Here is a 23,340-nt window from a genome sequence, read left to right as displayed (position 1 = left end):
AGATCTGGCCACTGCACTCCGGCCTGGGCGACAGAGCGAGACTCCGTCTCAAAAAAAAAGAAAAAAAGAAAAAAAAAAAAGAAGAACTGGTTTTCCTGTCTTGAACAATAGAGATTGGACAACAGAAGGTATCTGGCCTTGCTCTACCCCTTCCTTGTTACAGTAACAGGGATATGGTTGTCCATCTCCACAACCACACTCTTCCCAAAGTACCACCACCTCAAGAGCTTTAGCCATCTAGGACCCAAATCTTATGCTTAACCATGCTGGTTTCTGGGCCTGGAGGGTGGGAAAAATCTGAGTCTTCAAAATATGTAAACCAACTAAACAGATTATAGTGAAAAAGACCAGTGTTAGGGAAGATGTGGAGAAACTGGACCCCACATATATTGCTGGTGTGAATGGGAAATGGAGCCACTTTGGAAAATAGTTTGGCAGTTTCTAAAAAGTTAAACATAAACTTGCCATATAACCTGCTAATTCTACTCCTGTCTAGCTACCCAAGAGAAATGAAAACATATGTTCATATGAAGACATGCATGGGAACGTTCATAGCAGTTTTATTCATAGTAGCCCAAACTGGAAACCATCCAAACATCTATCCACTGGTGAATGAAAAAACAAAATGTGATCTATCCATACAATGAAATTTTCTGCAGCAATGAAAAGTAAAGAAGTACTGATACATGCTATGGTGTTGAAGGAGCTCAATAACATGATACTAACTGAGAGAAGCCAAACGCAAAAACCTGTATGTTGTACAATTCCATTTATGTGAAATTTCCAGAAAAGGCAAATCTATAAAAAACAGAAAGCAGAATCATGGTTGTTTTGGGGCTAGAATTGGCTATAAGTGGACACAAAAGATCTTTTGGGGGTGATGGAGAGTTGGCAAATTTCACACAACTGCCAATTTATTAAAATTCCTTAAATTGTGTTTTCAAATAGATGAGTTTTATGGTATGTAAATTATGCCTTAACAAAGCTTTTTACAAACAACACAATAAATGAAGACCTTTATTACTTCTATTTAGCTCTTGCTCTTCCTTGTCTGATTAGAAATCCCGAAGGGGCTACATGTCACCCAGCTGCATTTTTTCTTTTTACAAGTAGGTGAGGAAACTGGATAAATATGTTGCTGGAACAGGGAGAGGTTTGGCCCAACAAAGCCAAAGCATTGCCAGAATTTTCTTTAGCTGCAGGCACACTAGTCACCTTATCTGCAGGGGAGGACATGGCTCATTCACTGAGTTATGCCCTGCACCTACCAGCCTTCCTTTCATGTAGGTGGCTCTGCGGGCGAATGACCAGTGTGTGCTCCTGTTGTCCTATGCATGCTGGGGGATTGTGTTGTATGTAGGGTATTGTACTGTCTTGATCCCAGGAGACAAAGGCAGTCTTTGTTAAAGTGGAGCTAGTCTTACCTTAAAGGATAGGATCATTTCTTTGACCACAGATCTCTACCTTACTAAATGATATGACCTTACATCAGACCAAAAAAGAATAGGAAGCCCATAGGGAACCTTCTGATTTTCACCTTGGTCTTCTGATGCTGCCTTTGAAACATACCCTGGAGCTTGCTCCAGAACTAGAACTAGAAGATGACACTTTTCATAGGGGATCAACCAGGAGTTGGGGGGATAGAAACTTTGGCCAGAAGCCTGTGATATTGTTCCAGTCCCAGGGGAAAACAATAAACTATTTTTTTTTTTTTTTTTTTGCTTATCAAATTGGCAAACTGGCAAAAATTAGGATGTACATACTGTTCTAATTTGGAGTACTTAGGAAATAATGGGCTTGAGTCCCTAATTTGGGTGGCTTAATTTGTTTACCACAATACCTCTATAGAATGTTTCGCCCTGGTGGTTTAGTTCTGCCCTGTGGCTCCAACTACCTTTCTGTTTTCACGTCTTTGACTCCCTTGTTTACACCTGATTTATTTAAGGGTGTATTCACCCTTCTATTTTGTTCAGCTTGATTTTTTTTTTTATTGTGGTAAGAACACTTACTGTGAGATACACCACACCCTCCTGATAAATTTTTAAGTGCACAAAACTGTGTTGTTAATTACAAGGCATTATGTTGTACAGTAGTTCTCTAGAACTTACTAATCTTGAATAACTGAAACTTTGTTGAACAATAACTTCCCGTTTCTCCCTTCCCCCAGCCCTTGGCAACCACCATTCTACTTTCCATTTCTGAGTCTATTTTAGGTATCTACTGTAAGTGGAATCATGCAGTATTTGGGCTTCTGTGACTGGTTTATTTCACTTAGTATAATGTCCTCTAGGTACATCCATGTTGTCGCATATGGCAGGCTTTCCTTTTCATAAAGGCTGAATAATATTCCATTGTGTGTATATACCACATTTTCTTTTTCCATTCATCCATCAAGGGACATGTAGGTTGTTTCCTTATCTTGGCCATAAATAATGAATGTGGGAGTACAGATATTTCTTTGAGATCTTTATTTTAATTCTTTTGGGTATATACCCAGAAGTGAGATTGCTGGATTAAATGGTAGTTCTATTTTTAATTTTTTGAGAAACCTCCATCCTGTTTTCCACAGCAGCCACGCCATTACACATTCCCCCCAGCAGTGTATAAGGATTGTAATTTCTCCACATGCCTGCTCACACTTGTCTTGATTTTTTCAAAATATAATGTCCATCTTAACTGTTGTGAGGTGATACCTGATTGTGGCTCTGATTTGCATTTCCCTGAAGATTTATATTCACCCTTCTAATACTGGTGCCTGGCAATGCCTAGAACACAGCAGATGCTCACTAAATATTTGTTGAATGAGTGGGTTAAGCCATAAGAAACTCCATCCTCAGTACAAGCACAAATGAAGATACAATATGAGCTATTGGGGACAGGGTGACTGTGACACAAAAGCAAAAGGTCTCCGGGCTGGTGGGATTTCTATCCTTCTGGTTTAATATTAAAAGGCTGACAAAAATGGCTAGGACCCAGGGATTTGGATAAGTTCACCATGGTGGAGAGAGATAAGTGTTTTTAGAAGGAGTGAAATTAAAATATTTTGCATATTCTTTTAAAAATCATTACAGTATCTTCAATATTTGGACTTGCTAAATGCTTGTGCTCTGGAGGCAAAAAGCCAGGAATTTTTTTATTCAATCCCTCTCATCCTCCAAGCCTCTGCCTCCACAACTACCTTTACTAAATGTCTGATTTATTCTAGGATAATTTTTTTTCAACAAATATTTGTTGTTTCCCTCCCGGGTTTGCCTCTCCATAGGTTTTTGCACTCCTTTTGCTCACTCACCCCCCTCATCCCCCATCTCCTGTGACAGCTGCTCTGCCCTTACCTAACCCTTTCCGCAGATGGGGATCTCTGTGGGAGCAGCATCTCTTTGTGTCCCGTGCAGAAACTAACACTTAGGTACTAACATTTGTTTACTTGGACTGAATAATCGAATCATTTGATTAGTTTCAGAATAGTTTGTTAGGCAAGGGAGGCAACTCTGATGAAATGGCTTATTTTAAATGCCATTTTATGCACTATTTAAAAATAGCTCTTCTTCCAGAAACTGATGTCTATACACATGTGTTGTGATTCAGTTTAAAATAGAAAAGCATTTTTTCCTAAAAAACTTTCACACTAACTTGATAGTTATAGAGAGAATATTTTCAGTTGACCAAGATTATCAAAACAATGCCTAATTCCAGGAAGAGAGGAAGAAATAGTGGTGAAATTCGACCTCTTTTTAAAAGTGCTGCTATGAAAATATACAATCTAGTAAATAATATTTTGTTAGTTTCATATTATCTATAAACAGTTTCAGTGGAAATCTTTGTTTTGTTTTGTTTTGTTTAAGGCAGGGTCTAGCTCTGTCATTCAGACTGGAGTGCAGGGACCTCACGGCAGCCTAGACTTCTCCAGGGTTCGCCTCCTAAGTAGCTGGTACTACAGGCCTGTGCCACCACATCTGGCTAATTTTTTGCATTTTTTGTAGAGATGGAGTTTCACCATGTTGGTCAGCCTGGTCTCAAACTCCTGGATTCAAGAGATCCACCCACCTCGGCCTCCCAAAGTGCTGGGATTATAGATACGAGCCACTACATAGACCCTGGAAAGCTTTTCTGATATCTTTCCCATACTCCTGTTGGCATGAGTATTTCTGGAAGGACCACAGTTTTCTGCTTGCATCTAGCACAATAAAAGAAGCAACATCAATTGGGTGATATTTGTGTGAAGTGGATTCTGGTCTTGACTTTGGCAATAAATAAATGAGTGATCCTGAACAAGTCTCTCAGGACCTTAACTTCCTTATCTGAAGCTGTATTATGAGGCAAGTGAGCATCAGGATCTATGATCTGCAGCTTGTAGGATTTCCAGCCTCCGTCTTACTTACCAATGCCCATGGCTGAGGCTGTTGGGTTCACTTCACTTTCTTGTTTCCTTCTATGCAGCAGCATCCCAACCACTCTCAAAAGAGCCAGAACCAAGTTTCTGGAGGCTGAGCAATGCCCAGTCCAGGATGGGAAGGCTTTCTTATCATTCTTGGGATGGGGGCAGGGAAAGGGCAGGTGAAAAGACCTAAGCACCCAGGGCAAAGACTGGAGAAGAAATTGCAGTAAGAATGGATCCTGCATGCCCAGCATCTTGGAGTGGAGGAGAAGAGAAAGAAATGGGGTGAGAGCAGAGAAAAGTAGCTGGGCTAGGAGACCTGTGCTCAGGTTGGCTGGGCTCCAAGTCCTAGGGCTGTCAGTAGGAAGCTTGGATTCTTACACAATACCCGCTCCTTTCCAATCCCCACAAACTCTAGAATAACCTAGCAGACTTGCTGACAGCCAATCCTGGTTTAAAAGCTCCATCACATTAGAGGCTAAGTGTAAATAATACCAAGTAAGGATTAGATCTCTTGGAGGAAAGAACAGGACAGTGTTGTGAGTCTAAAGTGGTAAGAAGCCCCTCTCCATCCTCCCTCACCAGAGGAAGAGTCTGAGAATAGAACTGGGCCCAGGAAAAGAGACCCATAGGATCTTTCCTTTTTTCCCCCCAGTTGGAGCTCACGCAAGCCCACCTGGGCCCCAGTGGATTTTGTTTCCTTGGGGGTTTACCTCCATGGCTGGACTTCACACTTCCCCTGGCCCTCATTCTTCTTTGGATTGCATCCATCCCTTTCTTTTCAGCCTGGAGGCAATATCCTTTTAAGTTGGGGAGGGGAGAACGTTACAAGGGGAGGCAAATAGGTGCCACAACTTCAGTTCCTGTATGATTTTGCTTGGGGTAGACTGGACCTTCCTTCCATTTTTTTAACAGGTCTAAATAAAAAACCCAACACATAAACAGTGCAGGCAGTGTTTCCCAGCATGAGGTATGTCAGGTATTTTAAGGGAACACTATGCTTCTCCATTTCTTCTTAATGCCTTGAGTCTTGCTTTTCAGTCTTGGCTGATAGCTGGGAAATATGGACCTGCATATTGCCTCTGCTTGTCTTATCTAGTATTTAATTTTTTAAAAGCTCTCCTGACAAGGCAGGTAGGCTGATGTTTCCTAAAACATTCTTTACACCACTCCTCCCACAGTTAGACCTTTTTCTCTTTTAAAAAGAAAATTGTTTAAAATATATTTCTAATAGCTCATGACTATTAAAATCTAAGTGCTCTGCCCTTTCTGTTAAATCCAGGATCCTATTCTTGCTTCTCCAGGACATGATTATATTTAGAGTTAGGGTGTTGTTGAGAATGGCAACCCCTATATTACCTACTTTTCACTTTGGGAAAACCCACAGAAAAGTTTCTCTTAGACCTAAGTGTGGGAAACCTTTTGCTTTTTTTTAAAACAGTACATTTTTACACGTGATAATGTGATTTTTATCACAACCATGTTTCTTTTTATATTTTAAATTGATACATATTTGATATACATATTTTCAGGTTTATGTGATAATTTGATACATTCATATAATCAAATCAGGGTAATTGGGATATCCATCACCTTAAATATTTATTTTTTCTTTATGCTGGGAATATTCAAATTATTCTCTTCTAGCTTTTATGAAATGTGCAATTGATTAATGTTAACTATACTCACCCTACTGATCTATTGAACACCATTTCATGTTTCTTTTTTACATCGGCCCAACTCTATTATGGTAGTAATTGTGTGAAACCCTAGAGTGTGCCCTGCTATGGAATAATTCTCATATTGGCCTCATCTTATCATTATCTAACTGTGTGTGTGTATGGTTTGATTTCTCTTAGTTTTGGAAAATGGTGTCTCTCTAATCTGTGTATATTTCAGGCTAGTCTTTTTTTCTTTTTTCTGAGATGGAGTCTCGCTCTGTTGCCTGGGCTAGAGTGCAGTGGCACGATCTCGGCTCACTGCAACCTCTGCCTCCTATGTTCAAGCGATTCTCCTGCCTCAGTCTTCCAAGTAGCTGGCATTATAGGTGCCCACCACCATGCCCGGCTAATTTTTGTATTTTTAGTAGAGACAGAGTTTCATCATGTTGGCCAGGCTGGTCTTGAACTCCTGACCTCAGGTGATCTGCCCACCTTGGCCTCCCAAAGTGCTGGGATTACAGGTGTGAGCCACTGCATCCAGCCTTCAGGCTATTTTTTTTAAAAAAGCTTTTGATTTTGAATTAATTTTTGACTTATCCAAAAGTGCAAACATAGAACAGAGAGTTCCTGTGTACCCTTCACCCAGTTTTTTTTTTAATTTTTAATATTGTTCTGTTGAATATGCTTGTGAAAGTCACCTAAAATTCTTTTTGAAAACAAGGCTCATAGTGAACACTATTTTGAACACTCAGATATTGTGTGCATCAAAACAAATGGGATGGAAATGACCAATAAGGTTATCTCAGGTAGGGTGATATTGGAAGGATGACCTAGCTTAACACTGAACTGACCCTTCATGTCCCAATAATTTGCTCAAAAGTGATTTGATCACAAGCAAACAGGAACCAACCAATGTGTTCCAAAGAAAAGGAGCCAGTAGGACAATATGGTTAAAAGTCTTAATTTATGGAAACTGGATTTAAAATATATTAGTAATTAGTATTAATCATGGGATTGAGTCACAACCCTTCATGTGGCTTTAAGCATTTTGTCCACATATCAGATTTTTCTATTTATAATTATAATAACCCTTAATTTGCTTCTGGCCAATGGAATATTAGTCGAAATCATCAAAAAGTCCAACAGTTTAAAGCTTGCTTATATGTGGTTTATATTGAAAGTTATGAAGCATTGTTATGGTATGATCCTATTTTGCAGGGGGTCAGGGGTGTATGTGTGTGTGTGTGTGTGTTTATAAATGTGTATGTATGTGTATGTGTGTAGGCATGTTAAAAACTACCTGAGAGGAAATCACTCAAAGTTTCAACTAGGTAGGTGATTTATAATGTCCTTTTTTTTTTTGCATATCTGTATTTTCTATTTTTTTAATTGAGTAACATTGCTTTTATACCAGGGGAAAATTAACAAAGAACTGAAATAATAAAATAAAGCATGGAACAAAATATATAATTCCCAGTTTTAATAGATTTCCCTATTACTTGCTCTTTAGGTTGTTTTAGCAAGTTCAATTTTATTGGTTATTTAGGTTGTTTCAAATATATATTGTTGTTGAACAATTCTCTTTTCCAACTTTTCAGTATTATAAGAAGCAAATAACATAAATAATTGGCAAAAAAGGAACCAATTGTGACAATCAGACGAAAATGCTGATGACGCACAGAGAACTGCCTCACTACCTTGTGATACATACACACTAAAATTACCAACACTGAAAAACCAGTGATTGTATTCACCCATTTTCAATTAAGTATTATTTGTACCAACTGTTGACAAAGTTACTTTTAAAATAAAAGTTTTTACAATAAAGTTTAAAGTAAACTCTAAGTACTTTTTATTCGGTCAAATTATCTTTTTCATTTAGCCAAATTGGTTTCAGCCAAATTATCTGCTGTAGTTTGTGAAATTTGAAACATTTTGACATTTCCAGTCAGGACTTAATGTGCTGATAATTCACAAAAGTCCTGAGATGTGAAGCAAAAAGAAGGCTTTCATTAATCCTGGGGCCAGTCTATGTTCTGGAATATGTCCATCGTACAATATGAGGAATGAGCAAGGGTTATATTCTGCAGAAAGTTATATAGCAAACTAAACAAATGCAGTAACTGGTGGAAGCCTGGTCAAATTGAAACTGGAACAAGAATAAACCTTTACTTTATTTATACTTTAGGTGACAAGGTAGCACATTTGTACATGATAAGGCTGGTCTGGGGATGGAGGGAGTCCCTGCTCTGACTGTGACTCAGTGAGACTGTCTGCCTGGTCCTAGTCCATGAGAAAAGCATGCTATGTTCTCACTGAAGTCTGAAGTGACTCTGAAACTTCGCACTAAAAAGAAAATTTCATCCTTTAAGATGCTGAGTTACCAGAGAAGTCACAAGGATAAAATGAATGATGGAGGTTTCTGGCAGATGTTATCACCATATTCATAGCATCTAGCCTTTCGTGTATATTGGGATGGAATGGGTAAGAGACAGGCTTGGGGCTCAGTCTCCTAACTGGTTAGTAACTAAAGATGCCTTGGAGAAGAGAGTTGAGAGTCCATATTTTTCACAGAAATTCTTTTTGAGCCACATTGACATTCCTAAAACACTGCACATACTGATGCTATGGTTTCAGGGTCATTTGGTCTCTAATACCTGCAAACTTTGCCTGCCCCTAGCATAGTTTTAGAGCATTTGTTTAAAAACAACACCCCAAACTAAAATCTTACCTGCATAAACCAAGCATATCTGTGGTTTGGAAAACAGGCCAGGAGTTTAGAGTTCTATTTCTTTTTCTTTTTTTTTTTTTTTTTTTGAGACTGAGTCTCGCTCTGTCACCCAGGCTGGAGTACAGTGGCAGGATCTCAGCTCACTGCAAGCTCCGCCTCCCAGGTTTACGCCATTCTCCTGCCTCAGCCTCCCGAGTAGCTGGGACTACAGGTGCCCGCCACCTCGCCCGGCTAGTTTTTTTGTATTTTTTAGTAGAGACGGGGTTTCACCGTGTTAGCCAGGATGGTCTCGATCTCCTGACCTCGTGATCCGCCCGTCTCGGCCTCCCAAAGTGCTGGGATTACAGGCTTGAGCCACCGCGCCCAGCCTAGAGTTCTATTTCTAACTATGCAGCTAACTTCCCGGGTAGACTGGAAGAAATCTTTGATTCCTTTGCTCCTTAGTTTCTTCATATTCATCCATCCTTCTGAAAGGTATTCCTTAAGTATCAGGACCCTGTGGATACAAAAATAAATAGAACCTAGTTCCTTTGTCAAGATCCTTGGAATTTCGGGGACAAGACAAACAATAATCAAAGATTGCAATCCAGTGTGGTAAGTTTGTTGTTGGAAGTAGGCACTGAGTGCTAGGGGAGCATAGAGATGGAATGTGAAATCAAGCTTGGAGCTGGGGAGGTGAGTCAGGGACCACATCAAAGGAGTAGTGATATCTTCCTGCAAAGTTAAACTCTGTAAAATGAGAGGGCTTATTAGTGGATCCAGAAGAATATTTAATCTATATTCCTATGTTAATTGAAGAGATGGTAATTTGAGGTCTCTATACAGGGAGAAGTTTTTCCAGAGCTATAAGAAAGAAGCAAAGTACAAACAAATTTGCCTAATATATCCATAGCTGCTTATTCCTAGAGAGTGGTCTAGCTCTTAAGATCTTTCTAATGTGCTCCAAGAAGAAAATATTTGTTCTTGGGACACTCCTGTCACTTAATATATTTGTCTTTAGACATTTGAAGGGTATCTGGCTTTCATAAGAAGTCCCAGTCACCTGTGTCACTTTCCTCTCAACAGCCCCTTTCTTTGCACATTTCCTTGTAATGAACTATGAACTCTAGGTTGAATCATTCAAGTGCTGTAATATTCACATGAAAGCAACACCAAACTTTGTCTCCATTTATAGGTTCATGTCAAAGCTAGTTTTTCGCTAAATGTCTCTGGTTACCATTTGATTTGATTTTAAAATAATACTTCACTTTTTTAAAAGTTGCTCTGTTCCAAGTCTTAACTCATTGTAGACACAGTTATAAAATCATAAGTAGACAAATAATTCTCATTTCTTGCACATATGTTGGTTTCTTCCCAATGTCCACTCTTCCTCTTCTTTTTCCCAGGAGAGTTTCAATTTGGTCCAGGATGGATACTAGTTAGCCAAGGTTAACTTTAAGAATTCTATCCCTTTAGTCAGTGATTGACTTAGGAAAGGGCAATTCTGGTACCTTTGGGAAAAGTCAGCTGGCAAGCCTCTGGAAAAGGTTTCCTTCTCCTAAAAGAGACACAGAAGTTGATGTTCTCTCTCCTTTTTGGGAACATTGGTGCATCTAGATGTGGCCCTGGAACCACAGCAGCCATATTGCCACCAGCTGGAAGACAAAGCCAACAGTGGAGAAGACAGAGCTGGTCGAATTCCCCAGGAGTAAAATGTAGCCCTTGTGGTACCCTTCCTGGACTGTATCCTACTTGGAGTCTTCTTGTTCTGGGAGGCAATAAATTTCTTTGTTATTTAAGCCATGATGAATCAGCGTTTTCAATTATTTGCAACCAAAAGCATCCTAAACAATAGCCAAGTATGCATGGAAGTTCATGCACTTCTCTCACAGAACATTATGTCAGACATTTAGTTCTAGGAAACAGGCTTATCTGATTTCTCAGTTCGAGGAAGCAGGCTTATCTGATTTCCTAGCTCCTGGCAGATTAGAAATAGCAAGTTAGAAATAGAGAAAGTTAGAGACAGGCAGCTGGACAGAGAAGGGAGAGAAACAAAGGCAGAACCAAGAACTCAAGAGGCAGCATTGTGGAGTTATTTAATGCTGGGGCAAACAAGTTCTCCCATCTCTGTAGCTCTTGTGGGTATGAGAGCATAGTTCAGTGACTAACCCATAATGACAGTCATGTGTCTGTCATCAAAGGAAGTTTGCTTTCTGTTTAAAGTACTCTGTTTCAGAAGGGGGTGAAGCTGAATAGTATTTAAAAATATTTCTTTGTAAACAAGGAAAAGCTTACATGATTAAAAGGATAAGCTTATCTGAAAAGGCACACAGAGAACAAACTTACTCCCTGGCTATGCTAAAAAAAAAGAGTGCTAATTATATATGCAAATGAAACCTATTAAAAAGTTTGCTTCATCCAGAGAAAAGGGAAGAAAAAAAAAATCAGGCAGTAGTTTGATTGCTGCACAGAGTAGCTCATTTCAGTTTTGGTCCCCATGAGAAGCCCCAGCAGAGAAGCAAAGCTAAGAAGTGAGGACATGGTGTTGCTCTTCTGCAAGTGACTTTATTTTGGCTCAACGGCTCAGCAAGCCTGCCTAAGCTGTTTCCTCAGAAGCCTGCCAGTAGGAAGTAAATAAGCTGCTTGACTCTACTCATAGAGGGGGTTGAGCACTCCTAATTAAAATGTAAATAATTCTCAGGGCCAACAGCTTGTAGAGGAAAATGACTCGAAAGATCACAGAAACTAAAATTGCACCACGCAAAACAGGTTCTAAGTCTTTGTCTACACAAACACTAAGCCTACCAATTGATTTAGTCACCTCCATGAGAAATCACTGAAACCAGGTTATTTGCAACCATGCACCAGGAACCAGGTGGCTGCTGCTGTACTTTGGTGACACCATGGACTAAAGCTGAGGGTGACTTGCTTACCGAGTCCACGGGGCATGGACAACTCAAAAAACAAGGGCTTTCCGCAATCAGCTGGTGAATCTGTGGTCCCACACAGCTCTGCCCCAAGGGTTAGGATAGCTCCTCCTGCCCAGCTCATCAGAGGTCTGGCCAGAATCTTCCAAGGCTCATATGTGGAAGATGAGCTATCTGGACAGGCCCCACCCAACAGAGTGTTACTTTGGTTTTAAAATCACCCTTCATTTGAGAAGTACCCTGAAACTTTAATATGCAAATAGCAGCTAAATAAAAGGAAAAGCCCAATACAGTTTCTAATTACCAACAAATGCATATGTGTCTTACACATGGTAGGTACTCATAATTTTTTAAAATGAATAAGTGATCTATTAACCTGAGTACTACATGAGGGAAACATAGAGAGAATTAAATAATTTTACTAACAATGAAACTTAAGGCTATTGAATTTAGTGGTTTTCAATGGCATTTTTGTTTTCTTCATGCTAGGATAATGCCATACATGCTAGGATTATCTTACTGGTAAATTACTATTGTTGTTGTTAGACAACATTTTGTCGGCATTCTCCTATACACTCCACACTCATTATTTCATTTTATTGCCACAATAGCGTGGGTACAATTACTAACCCTATGGAAAAAAATGAGGCTTAGAGATGCAGAGTAATTTATCTGAGGACACGGAATGAGGACTTGCTGGGTCACCAGGCAAACCAGTTCATTCCCATGGCACAACTACATATTTACTGATAATAGTTGTACTGAATTTTTTCCAGATTTTCTTTCATTTTTTTAAATAGAAGAGACTGAAGATTCTCTCATCTGCATTCTGATATGTTGTTTTCAGGAAGAGAGAAAAGTGGAATCATAGAGGATGGTGAGAAATTATGTATGTTCATGGAGTGTCTTACATGTTTGTCATCAGAAGTGAAAAGATCATGACCCAATTTTAGAATTACTTATTCAGGCAACTCTATTATAATGAGTTACTTCAACACTATAGTGTTCTCCCATTCTAAATTCTAAAAAATAATTAATGTATTTTTTTTTAATTCTCCGGATGCTTACTTGATTTTTCAGGTTGATTTTTTTGAAAACAGACTTAAACTTTTTTGACATTCTATATTCATTCATTCATTCATTCATTCATTCATTCACATAATTACTATTTATTGCCTTCACAATGTCTGTACAATACTGTGAGGGTTAAGACACCAGCAGTTTCTATTTTTCTTTTTTTTTTTTTTTGAGACGGAGTCTCGCTCTGTCGCCCAGGCTGGAGTGCAGTGGCCGGATCTCAGCTCACTGCAAGCTCCGCCTCCCGGGTTTACGCCGTTCTCCTGCGTCAGCCTCCCGAGTAGCTGGGACTACAGGCACCCGCCACCTCGCCCGGCTAGTTTTTTGTATTTTTTTAGTAGAGACGGGGTTTCACCATGTTAGCCAGGATGGTCTCGATCTCTTGACCTCGTGATCCGCCTGCCTCGGCCTCCCAAAGTGCTGGGATTACAGGCTTGAGCCACCGCGCCTGGCCAGTTTCTATTTTTCATACAATCTTTCTTGAAAGTTTCATTTTTCTTCTTCAACAGCTGGTTTGGGTTCACAAGATATATAGGGTTTGATTTTGGTGACCTCCAAATGGGTCCAACCTGCACTGCCTTCTGCATATATAAGGTAGCTCATAACCATGTTTTTGAATACTGTGTCTTACTATTTTGTGTGTGTGTGTGTGTGTGTATATATATGTCTTTTGTAATATATGTATGTTACATATATAACATGCATATGTTAGATGTTACAAACACATGCCCAATGTTACAGCAAAACAAGCTTGCTGGGAAAAAAGTATTAAATCACAAGAAGTGTATAAAGTTAAAATGAAATATTTCAGAAATTTTATTGCCAGAGGTAATCATTTTTAAAAGTTTAGTGTTTTATATTCCATATTTTTAAGTTGACTATTTTGTGAATTCATTGCTCTGTTCCCTCCCCCATTTCTGTGTGACCTCTTTCCTTGGTTTTTTATTGGCCCTCTCTGCTCAATTTGATTCCACTTCCTGCAGTTACTCCTCTGGGTGGGCCCCATCCTGCAAGGGAGTTGCTGTTCTCAGGTTCGCTCTTTTGTGGGTCACTTTGTCTCACATCTTTCAGACATCTAGTTACTTTCCTCTTCATTCACCTGATGGACACTGTCTGTGGTTTGCCCCTACCTGCTTTTATTTAGTGGTTTGGGGGGTTATCTTATAGCCAGTTTGGTTGCATATGTTGTTCATGGGAATTTGGGTTTACTATTTCATTGTTCTGTATGTTTTTATGTAAAATACAGAAAGATTCAAAAGCTATGTTACTGCTACTTCCATCTTCTCAGAGTCTCCCTCTACCATCAGACTTCCTTCTTTGAATAACAGGTTAAAGCTAGTAATGGAAGATGATCAATGTTATCCTTAAGTGGCCCCAGACTAATTAATATGGTGCTACTTAAGATAATGTTTGCCAACCTTGCATGTACATCAGCAACACCTTAGGACCGTAAAACTGCTGATCCCCAAGAGCTCTCCTGATTTAATTGGTCTGGGGTAGTGTGTTCTCACATGATTCCAGTGTGTTGATAATCACTGATATGAAGAAAACAAAATTAAAGCATTTCAACTCCCTTAGCAATCTACTGAGACTAAGCCAATTACTGTGTGCTCAATCTGCACATTAAGTGCGGTCCCTTTCCTCACTCTAACCTCCTATGTCTCAGGTGAGGCTGACTCATTCTCCAGCAACTAGAGTAGCCAAGTCATCCATACATGGCCAATCAGTGTACTTCATGCTTGTCCAAGGATAGACATGTCACCCAAGCTGAACCAATACAAAAATTTCCCCACGATATTCGCTAGAGTTATTATGCATCACTCTCTTTTTACAGAAATTGTGAGTTTCAAGATCAGTGTAAACAACTTCCTTTTGCCATCTTTACCCCCAAATAAGGAGAATCTGCTTGGGAATGAAGCTTAGAGAGGAAAACATTTGACAGGTGGAAAGAGTAAAAAAGTATTCTGATTACACTATTGATGGGATTTTTAGGGGTCCAAATATAATACCTTATTTTACCTAAATTCAGAACAAATTTAGAGATAAATGCAGGCTAGGTAATTGGAAAATAAATAGTTTTATGATTGAGAAGCTGATTGAGCTCATGGCTTTGGATTGTAGCCCAAAAGAATTCTCTAACACTCTCCTCCTTCGTTTATCTTAGTTCATGCTTCTACTTAGTTCTCCTTAACGCAACAGGCCACTGGCATGGCTGGAATCTTTGGACCTTGTCCTGCACTGTGGACTGCTTAGCACAGGGAAGGCAGATGACAAGAGAGACAAACTAATCAGAGAGAATGAAGGGCACTGGAAGAGCTGAACCATGCCCAGTCATGGCTTACAGTTTGGTGAGGTGAGTTTCTGCTAGATCTTAGATTCCTCTTGTCTCTTCTATCCCAACACACCTGCAGACCCAGATCACTCTTCCTACCTTCAGGAGAAATAAATGAGCACAGTGAGAGAAGGTGTGAGGGTTCTGTTCATGCTTGCTCATCCTGAGAAAGAAAATGGGGAATAAGTATTCTCCACTTAAAATTGTTTGAGCCTCTGAATCCAGCAACATATGAAGCCAGCTGTACTCCTGAATTTCTGAGTAGTGATCATATACATTTTCTTTCTTTCTTTAAATGAGTTTTACTTAGGTGTTTGTCATTTGCAAACCCAAAGTCTTAATTAATACATTAACTAGTTTTCTTCTGTTTAATAAAATTAAATGTCAAGAGCCATGGATGGAGTGACTCTAAGGAAAGACCATCCTTTCTTGTGCTGTAAGTGGGCCTACTTTAAGTGCACATTAGGCTTCATATGTTGGATTTGGATCTGATTGTCCTTTGGGATCTTCATAACATGGCTTTGTCTGAAGGCCTTCCACTGCTCCTCCACCCCTGCCTTTTGGTCTGGTATAGCAACAGTTTCATTGACACTGGTCCTACTGTGCTGCACCGTCCGTTGTAGTTCTATACTTCCGAACCTTTTAAAAACAGTACTTTGATTAACGCTCCTCAAGTATTCTACTTTTAAGCTTTGAATGAAGCATTTTTTCCATTAGTTCACGACTGATAGCAGATCAGTCATTATGTTACATTGACACAGTTATATCTTGGCTGGCACTAAAATGTTCTTAAGAGTGTTGACATATTCACTTTCAAATATATCTACTATACAAAGGTCAAAACCTATGAATATATGGTCAGTTTTTTCCTTCGATAAGTACAAAATTTGGCTATTTAAGAAAGATCAAGTTTTCACAAGAAATAGTTATTTTCTCTTGGTTAGATTAACAATAATAATAAAACATGAACATCTAAACAGGAAGAAATAATTGCTTATCTCACAATTCTTCCAGTGGTGAGAAGACCTTAAAATTTTTATTTAGTTGATTTAAACTGTAAGTATTATTTTAAGATATCACATAAAAAAGAAAACTGAGCAAAAAGTTTTTCTGCGGGGAGGTGTAATATGCTATGGCTTTTTGGGTACTATTCCCAGATGAGTGTATTCATTTTTTCTACTATTTTCTCTCTTTATTCCTCTTTGACCAAGGGTGAAAAAATCTAAAATGTTATTTCTAACCTCCATTTTTTTCTCATTATCTATCTACTAACTTCATTTGATATTAAAAGAACATACATAATTAAAACTGCTGCTTGGCGGGGAATTTTAAATGGTACTAATGTGCTGCTAAGGTTTTCTTTTAGCTACTCAATGTAAACAAGTCAATACCTTTTGCTGCATTCCCAAAAAACCAATGAGAAAACATAATAGGAAAAAGAGACACTCCATGCACAATAGTACAAAAGGGCATGAAATATTTATGACCAGCCTTAACAAGAAATGTGCATGACCTAAATGAAGACAATTATACAGCTTTATTGAGAATATAAAGAAGATGAACGATGACAATAAAAGTTAGCCTTTCCGCATTCTTCATGCTGGGCTCTATGCTCCATGCTCCCCTGTGTCACCTCCTTATCTATGAAGCAGAGAAGCCCTGTAGTAGCTGGCACACTGCTCGTGAGCCCGACTCAGGCCTCAGGCAATTTACTTAACTTCCCTGTGCTCCAGTTTCTGCATCTATAAAACCAGGACAGGGAAAATACTTACTTCACAGGATTGTGGTGAGATTTAAATATGTCACTACAAAGTGTTTAGTATAGTGCTGGGCAAATGGCAAGTTTATACTAGTTATGTTCACCATTTCTTATAACAACCCCATGACGCAGGCACCATTATTATAATCATGTTACAGGAGAGGAAACTGATTATCAGAGAGGATAGCGGCTTGTCTAATATTATCCAGCAAGTAAGCGACTGAGATTCCTAGGCTGACCTATCCAACTCAAGAGCTAGGACTTGTGATTTATTACATATCTGTGTTTTCAGAGAAGGCAACGGTCATTTTTATGACACTTTCTGGAATAATTCTAGAGTTTATCTTAAAGAATAAACAGGTAAAGTTTTGTTTTGTTTTGTTTAACTTTTTTTGAGATGGAGCCTCGCTCTGTTGCTGAGGCTGGAGTGCAGTGGCGTGATCTTGGCTCACTGCAACCTTTGCCTCCCGGATTCAAGTGATTCTCCTCAGCCTCCTGAGTAGCTGGGGCTATAGGCATGTGCTAACGTGCCAGGCTAATTTTTTTGTATTTTTAGTAGAGATGAGGTTTCACCATGTTGGGCAGGCTGGTCTTGAACTCCTGACCTTAAGTGGTCCTCCTGCCTCAGCCTCCCAAGGGGCTGGAATTACAGGTGTGAGTCGCTGGGATTACAGGTGTGACCGCTCCCAGCCAGGGTGATGGCAATGTTCTTTATCTTGATTTGGTGGTGGTTAAATGACTATAATCCTAGTCAATTTTTTTTTTTTCATTATACTTTAAGTTCTAGGATACATGTGCAGAACATGCAGGTTTGTTACATAGGTATACATGTGCCATGGTGGTTTGTTGCACCCATCAACCAGTCATTTACCTTAGGTATTTCTCCCAATGCTATCCCTCCCCTTCTCCCCCAACCTTTGACAGGCCCTGGTGTGTGATGTTCCTCTCCCTGTGTCCATGTGTTCTCATTGTCCAACTCCCACTTATGAGTCAGAACATGCAGTGTTTGGCTTTTTGTGCCTGGGTTAGTTTGCTGGGAATGATGGTTTCCAGCTTCATCCATGTCCCTGCAAAGGACATGAACTCATCGTTTTTTGTGGCTGCATAGTATTCCATGGTGTATATGTGCCCCATTTTCTTTATCCAGTCTATCATTGATGGGCATTTGGGTTGGTTGAAGTCTTTGCTATTGTGAATACTGCTGCAATAAACATACATGTGCATGTGTCTTTATAGTAGAATGATTTATAATCCTGTGGGTATATACCCAGTAATGGGATTGCTGGGTCATATGGTATTTCTGGAAACTTTACATTTATAAAGGGTGAATTTTATATGTGAAAATTATACTGCAATGAAACTTGGGGGAAAAGAAGATTTCTATTATTAAAAAGACAAGCAGTCAATTGGGCAGAAATTTATACAAATATGACAGAGTTACTATGTTTGCTGTACCACCAATCAAACCAAACAATCTATAACCTATGACCCAGCAACATCAGTTTTAAGTACACATCCAGAAATGACTACTTACATCTGCCTAAAGACTTGTAAAGAATGTTCATAGCTGCCTTCTTTATAAAAGCTCTATCTTGCAAAAAACCCACATTTCCATCAACAGTAAAATGGGTAAATAAATTGTGGTGTACTCATACAGTGGAAAACCACACAGAAATGAAAAAGAATGAACTATACATGCAACCTGGATGAATTTCCCAAACATAATGTTGAATGAGAGAAGCTTGACACAAAAGAGTATGTACAAGATGTTTTCATTTATAAGCCTATAAAACAGGCTAAATTTATCTATACCAATAGAAATTAGAATAGTAATTACTTGGGGGTGGTTACTGCTAACCGGGAAGAAGATTGGGGAGCCTTAGTGTGCTGGAAATGTTCTATATCTTGATCTGGGTGTTGGTTACATGGGTGTGTACATGTGTAAAAATGTGTTGAGCTATATAATTAAAATAGGTTTACTTTCCTGTATGTAAATTACACATAAAAATACCTAATCTGAATTAACAAGATGAGCCAAGGATGTGTGATCACAAAAGAAGAAATCAACTGACTTAACTATTATGGACACATAGGTACACACTCCATCTCACTAATCATACAACTGTAAATGAAGTTTTAAAAAATTATAATATCTGGGGTTGAGCAGGATGAAGAAGTTATGGGGAAGATCTTGAGATGAAGATTTGTGGGCAAATAACTGTTAAGGAAGTTCTTAAGTGAGAAACCAGTAAGGGAGTTGGGGAAGTAGAATAGGAGGAGGAAGAAGCCAAGCAAGGGTCCAATTGCAGGTGAAGTTTCATTCTCAGTCTAATTTCACGGGAGTTCTGGAGTGTAACTGACACTGTATGGTTTATTCTGCATCAAGGCAAATAATCTGGGTGTTCCTACTCCTCTATAATTCTGGGGTTGACTACTTGCTGCCCTGGGGTGAGGGGTGGGACATCAACTCCACCCCACCCCACTTCTGGCCCTTAGTGCATCCTGTCTAATGATGTCCTGTAGCCCAAGGGTAGATCTCTGAAGAAGGGGTCTGGTGAATTAGGTTAAGAGTTGAGTGTGTGGAAGCTGGGAGATTCGGAGATAAGCACACAGAAACAATAAAGCGGATCCAGGGAATCCAGTAAGAGCACGGATAGTGTCTCCAGCACTTATGTTGATGCAAGTTTGGAGATTAAGCATGAGGTTGAAATGACTAGTTATGAATGTTGAGCAGCAAAGAAATAAAATGAATGAATGAATGGTCTTTCTCAAAACAAGCCAGTCTTTCCAATAACTTCCCCATACTTTTTCTTTCTTAAAAAAAATAGGTGCTTTGTTTCCAAGTTAAACAGAATATACATATGGGAGATTCATAGACAAAGAGGTGAGGAGCTGATTTGTTCGGAAAACATTCAGATCCTATTCAAATCTTAGAATTTGTTGAGTTATGTATGTGCCACAGAGAAGCACTTGGGTTGTGAAATTGTGTGTTTTTTCTCTCTGGCAGGCTATTTATTTGGTCGCTGTCCATTCTTGTCCTACCTTGCACAGTCATACACGGTCTCTTCTTTGCCAGAATACTTTGCATTTTATTGCATTTGATTTTAATGACATTCTGTGAGAGGGTAGGTCAACTGTTTTCCAGATGAGAAAACTGAGGCCAGATAGATTAAATTGTTGCCCCTCAAATTTAGCAGCACATCACACTACTTGAAAGAGCTTTGTAAACTACTACTTGCAGTGTTTGAAGGTGAGGACTAAACCTGGGTTTTGTTTTAGTTTTTGAACTATTTTTAGAGATCAGGTCTCATTATGTTGCCTGGGCTGGAGTGCATTGGATATTTACAGGTGAAATCATGGTGCACTACAGCCTCAAACTCCCTCTGCTCAAGCTATCCTCCTGCCTCAGCCTCCCAAGTAGCTGGGACTACAGGTGTGAGCCACTATGCCTGGCTCTAAGTTCTGTTTTTTAAAAAGCTCCCTAGGTGATCCTGAAGTACAGACAGATTTGGGAGCAAAAGGCTTAACTGATGTTCTTAGGATCCTGAGAAAGATAAGACAACACTCCTTCCTAAGTCATTAATGTATTATTTTATTTATCCACCTATTTATCGAGCATTTACTTTGTGACAAGGATTCTGTGAAATACTGGAAATGCAATAGTGAAAAGAGAGTCAAAACCCCCTTGACCTCAAACAAGATTATAGTCTGAGAAAGGATTACAGGTGTAAAGTGGGAGGAGCAGGGTATTGCATGCTGTTGTTCTCAGGACACTATTCATCTTGTTGAATGGATAAAGCCTGCAGTGAACTTGGGGATAAAACAGACATTGAACTAATCATTCCAAAGGTGATTAAGCCTTATAAAACTGGGGGTTTAGTGTATTTTGAGAATGATAATGTCAATCATATTCACATGCATCTTAACATATGGGAGAATCACTGGTCATTTTGGGCCACTGGCATTGTCCTATCAAAATTGCTAACTGGTTATATGTATCAAGTGCTCTCTTTTATGAAAACATTACAGAAGGCCATGGGTAGGCTGATGTATGGAAGTGTTTCTGACATTTTGGTCTCAAATTCCACAAAACAGATTAAACTCCTTACTGTAGGAGTTTTTTTATAGTTATCTAAGCCAAAGGCATTCCTGCAGATAACTTGTCTAGAGTCTACATAGATATACAATTCCTCCTCTATTCCCCATCTTCTTCTAATAATCCAGTGGAGGGAGGAACAGGGGAAGTTTTTTAAAGATAAGACAGGGAGACATGATGGCATTTGGTGAGGTTGAGCATGCAGATTTTAACGTTTTAAGGCCTTTGAACAAGTATTCTCCAAAAGCAAGTATGAGTCATCTAAGGCCTGCATCCCACTACATGGTGAGGACAATGTCCCCTGCATGGAGATTAGAGAGTAAAGGCCTCCCTGGAGCAGGGCCGGAGTCAGCAGTAGCTCCTTGGCAAGTCCAGGGAAGAAATGGAGGGACCCCAATTCTAGCATACTTTCCTCTACACACACTATTACCAACACACACACACACACACCATTAGCCCATAAAGTTGGATTCTTTTTTCTTTTTTTGAGACAGGGTCTCCTTCTGTTGCCCAGGCTGGAGTGCAGTGGCGTGATCCCTGCTCACTGCAACCTCTGCTTCCCAGGCTCAAGTGACCCTCCTGCTTCGGCCTCCCAAGTAGCCAGGACTACAGGCACAAGCCAGCATGCCCAACTAATTTTTGGACTTTTTGCAGAGATGGGGTTTCACCGTGTTGCCCAGGCTGGTTTTGAACTCCTGAGCTCAAGTGATCCACCTGCCTCGCCCTCCCAAAGTGCTGGGATTACAGGTGTGAGCTACTGTGCTTGGCCAAAGTTGGATTATTGTTGTGTTTAAAAATATAACCCATTTCTTTAAAGCATCTTTATCATATTTTAAGTAAGCCTCATGGTAATTCTAAACAATAATTTAGTCTTACTAACACTATTCTTATAGGCTCTTGCCTTTCTGATTTATTGAGCCATAGTGTCTTCTTTCATCTTTTTCATATTTTTTTAGTTCATCAAAATCCTCATGACAATCATGTTAACTTCTTTAATTTTTTTTCTTGTATCTTTCTCCTTAGTATCATTTATGATCTTATACCTGGGTCAGGAAGGGATGGAATGGTATTAAGAGCGGAGGTGGTTGGCCGGCGCAGTGGCTCATGTCTGTAATCTTAGCACTTTGGGAGTCCAAGGTGGGTGGATCACCTGAGGTCAGGAGTTCAAGACCAGCCTGACCAACATAGAGAAACCCCATCTCTACTGAACATACAAAATTAGCCGGGCATGGTGGCACATGCCTGTAATCCCAGCTACTCAGGAGGCTGAGGCAGGAGAGTAGCTTGAACCTGGGAGGCGGAGGTTGTGGTGAGCTGAGATCGTGCCATTGCACTCCAGCCTGGGCAACAAGAGCAAAACTCTGTCTCAAAAAAAAAAAAAAAAAAAAAAAAGGGGGAGGTGGTAAGTGCTATGATTTGAATGTGCCCCTAAAGTTCACGAGTTGAAAACTTGATCCCCAATACAACAGTGTTGGGTGGTGAGGCCTAATGAGAGGTGATAAGGCCATGAGGGCTCTATCCTCATGAGTGTGTTAATGCCATTATCACAGGAGTGGGTTTATTATCAGAGGAATGGGTTTCTCATAAAAGGACAAATTTGGCCTCCTTCTGTCTCTTTCTTACCCTCCTTTTACCCTTCCACCATGGGATGATATAATAAAAGGTCCTGGCCAGATGCTGGTCCCTTAAACTCCGATTTCCCATCTTCCAGAACTGTGAGTCATTTAATTTCTGCTTATTATAAATTACCCAGTCTCGGGTATTCTGTTATAGCAGCACACAAGGACTAAGACATTAACTTTTGGATTTTATTTTTTTTTTTTTTTTTTTTTTTAATTTTTTTTGCTTCTTGGATTTTCACTCAGCAGCTCCGCCTCCCGGTTTCCCTGTCTCAAGCCTCCCGATGCTGGGACACAGCGCCCGCCTCGTGCCGGCTATTTTTTGTAAGTAGGACGGGGTTTCAACAAAGCGTATAGCCAGGATGTCTCGATCTCCTGCCTCATGATCCCCCGTCGGCCTCCCAAGTCGGGTACAGGCTTGATCGCGCCCGGCCACTTTGATTTTAAAGTGTTTCCTGAGACAGAATGTCAACAAGCAGTATGGCTGGTAATCGCGGGGAAGAAAGCAAGTGTTACGCAAGTCATTAAGCAAAGTGACTACCAAACTCAGTAAAGCCAGATTTGTCCTGGATAAACTACCCTGGGATAAAACAAAGTTGACTACATTAGGCAAACTTTCACCCACACCTAGGGAAAAGGTTAGAAACAAAGGATAACTCAGTCTCAGGGTTGGAGACCTGGAGGTGATGTCAAAAGATCATTGGGTCCCTGCCTCATCTTTAAAGATATGATTGTGTGACTCTTCTGGCCTCTATGCCTGGTCCATTCTATTTTTCATAGTTAA

The 23,340-nt window shown here is 39.7% G+C and overlaps 1 long non-coding RNA gene across 3 annotated transcripts in view; it reads right to left on the bottom strand.

Annotated features, from left to right (window-relative positions):
• Window positions 1-9,029: 9,029 nt before the first annotated feature.
• The window catches only part of LOC115893273, a 41,254-nt gene continuing 26,943 nt past the window's right edge, over window positions 9,030-23,340 (bottom strand). The window contains exons 5-7 of one of the 3 annotated variants that reach the window (XR_004053260.1): window positions 15,093-15,181; window positions 10,258-10,514; window positions 9,030-9,263 (exon numbers count right to left, since the gene is read on the bottom strand). This is a non-coding gene — a long non-coding RNA (uncharacterized LOC115893273). The remainder of the gene's footprint in view (window positions 9,264-10,257; window positions 10,515-15,092; window positions 15,182-23,340) is intronic. The other 2 variants (XR_004053261.1, XR_004053262.1) reach the window with 2 other exon arrangements.

This window comes from Rhinopithecus roxellana, chromosome 14 (assembly GCF_007565055.1).
Source record: "Rhinopithecus roxellana isolate Shanxi Qingling chromosome 14, ASM756505v1, whole genome shotgun sequence".
Lineage (NCBI taxonomy): Eukaryota > Metazoa > Chordata > Mammalia > Primates > Cercopithecidae > Rhinopithecus > Rhinopithecus roxellana.
Note: the sequence above shows the minus strand (reverse complement) of the source record. Positions and strands in the feature narration are given on the sequence as shown.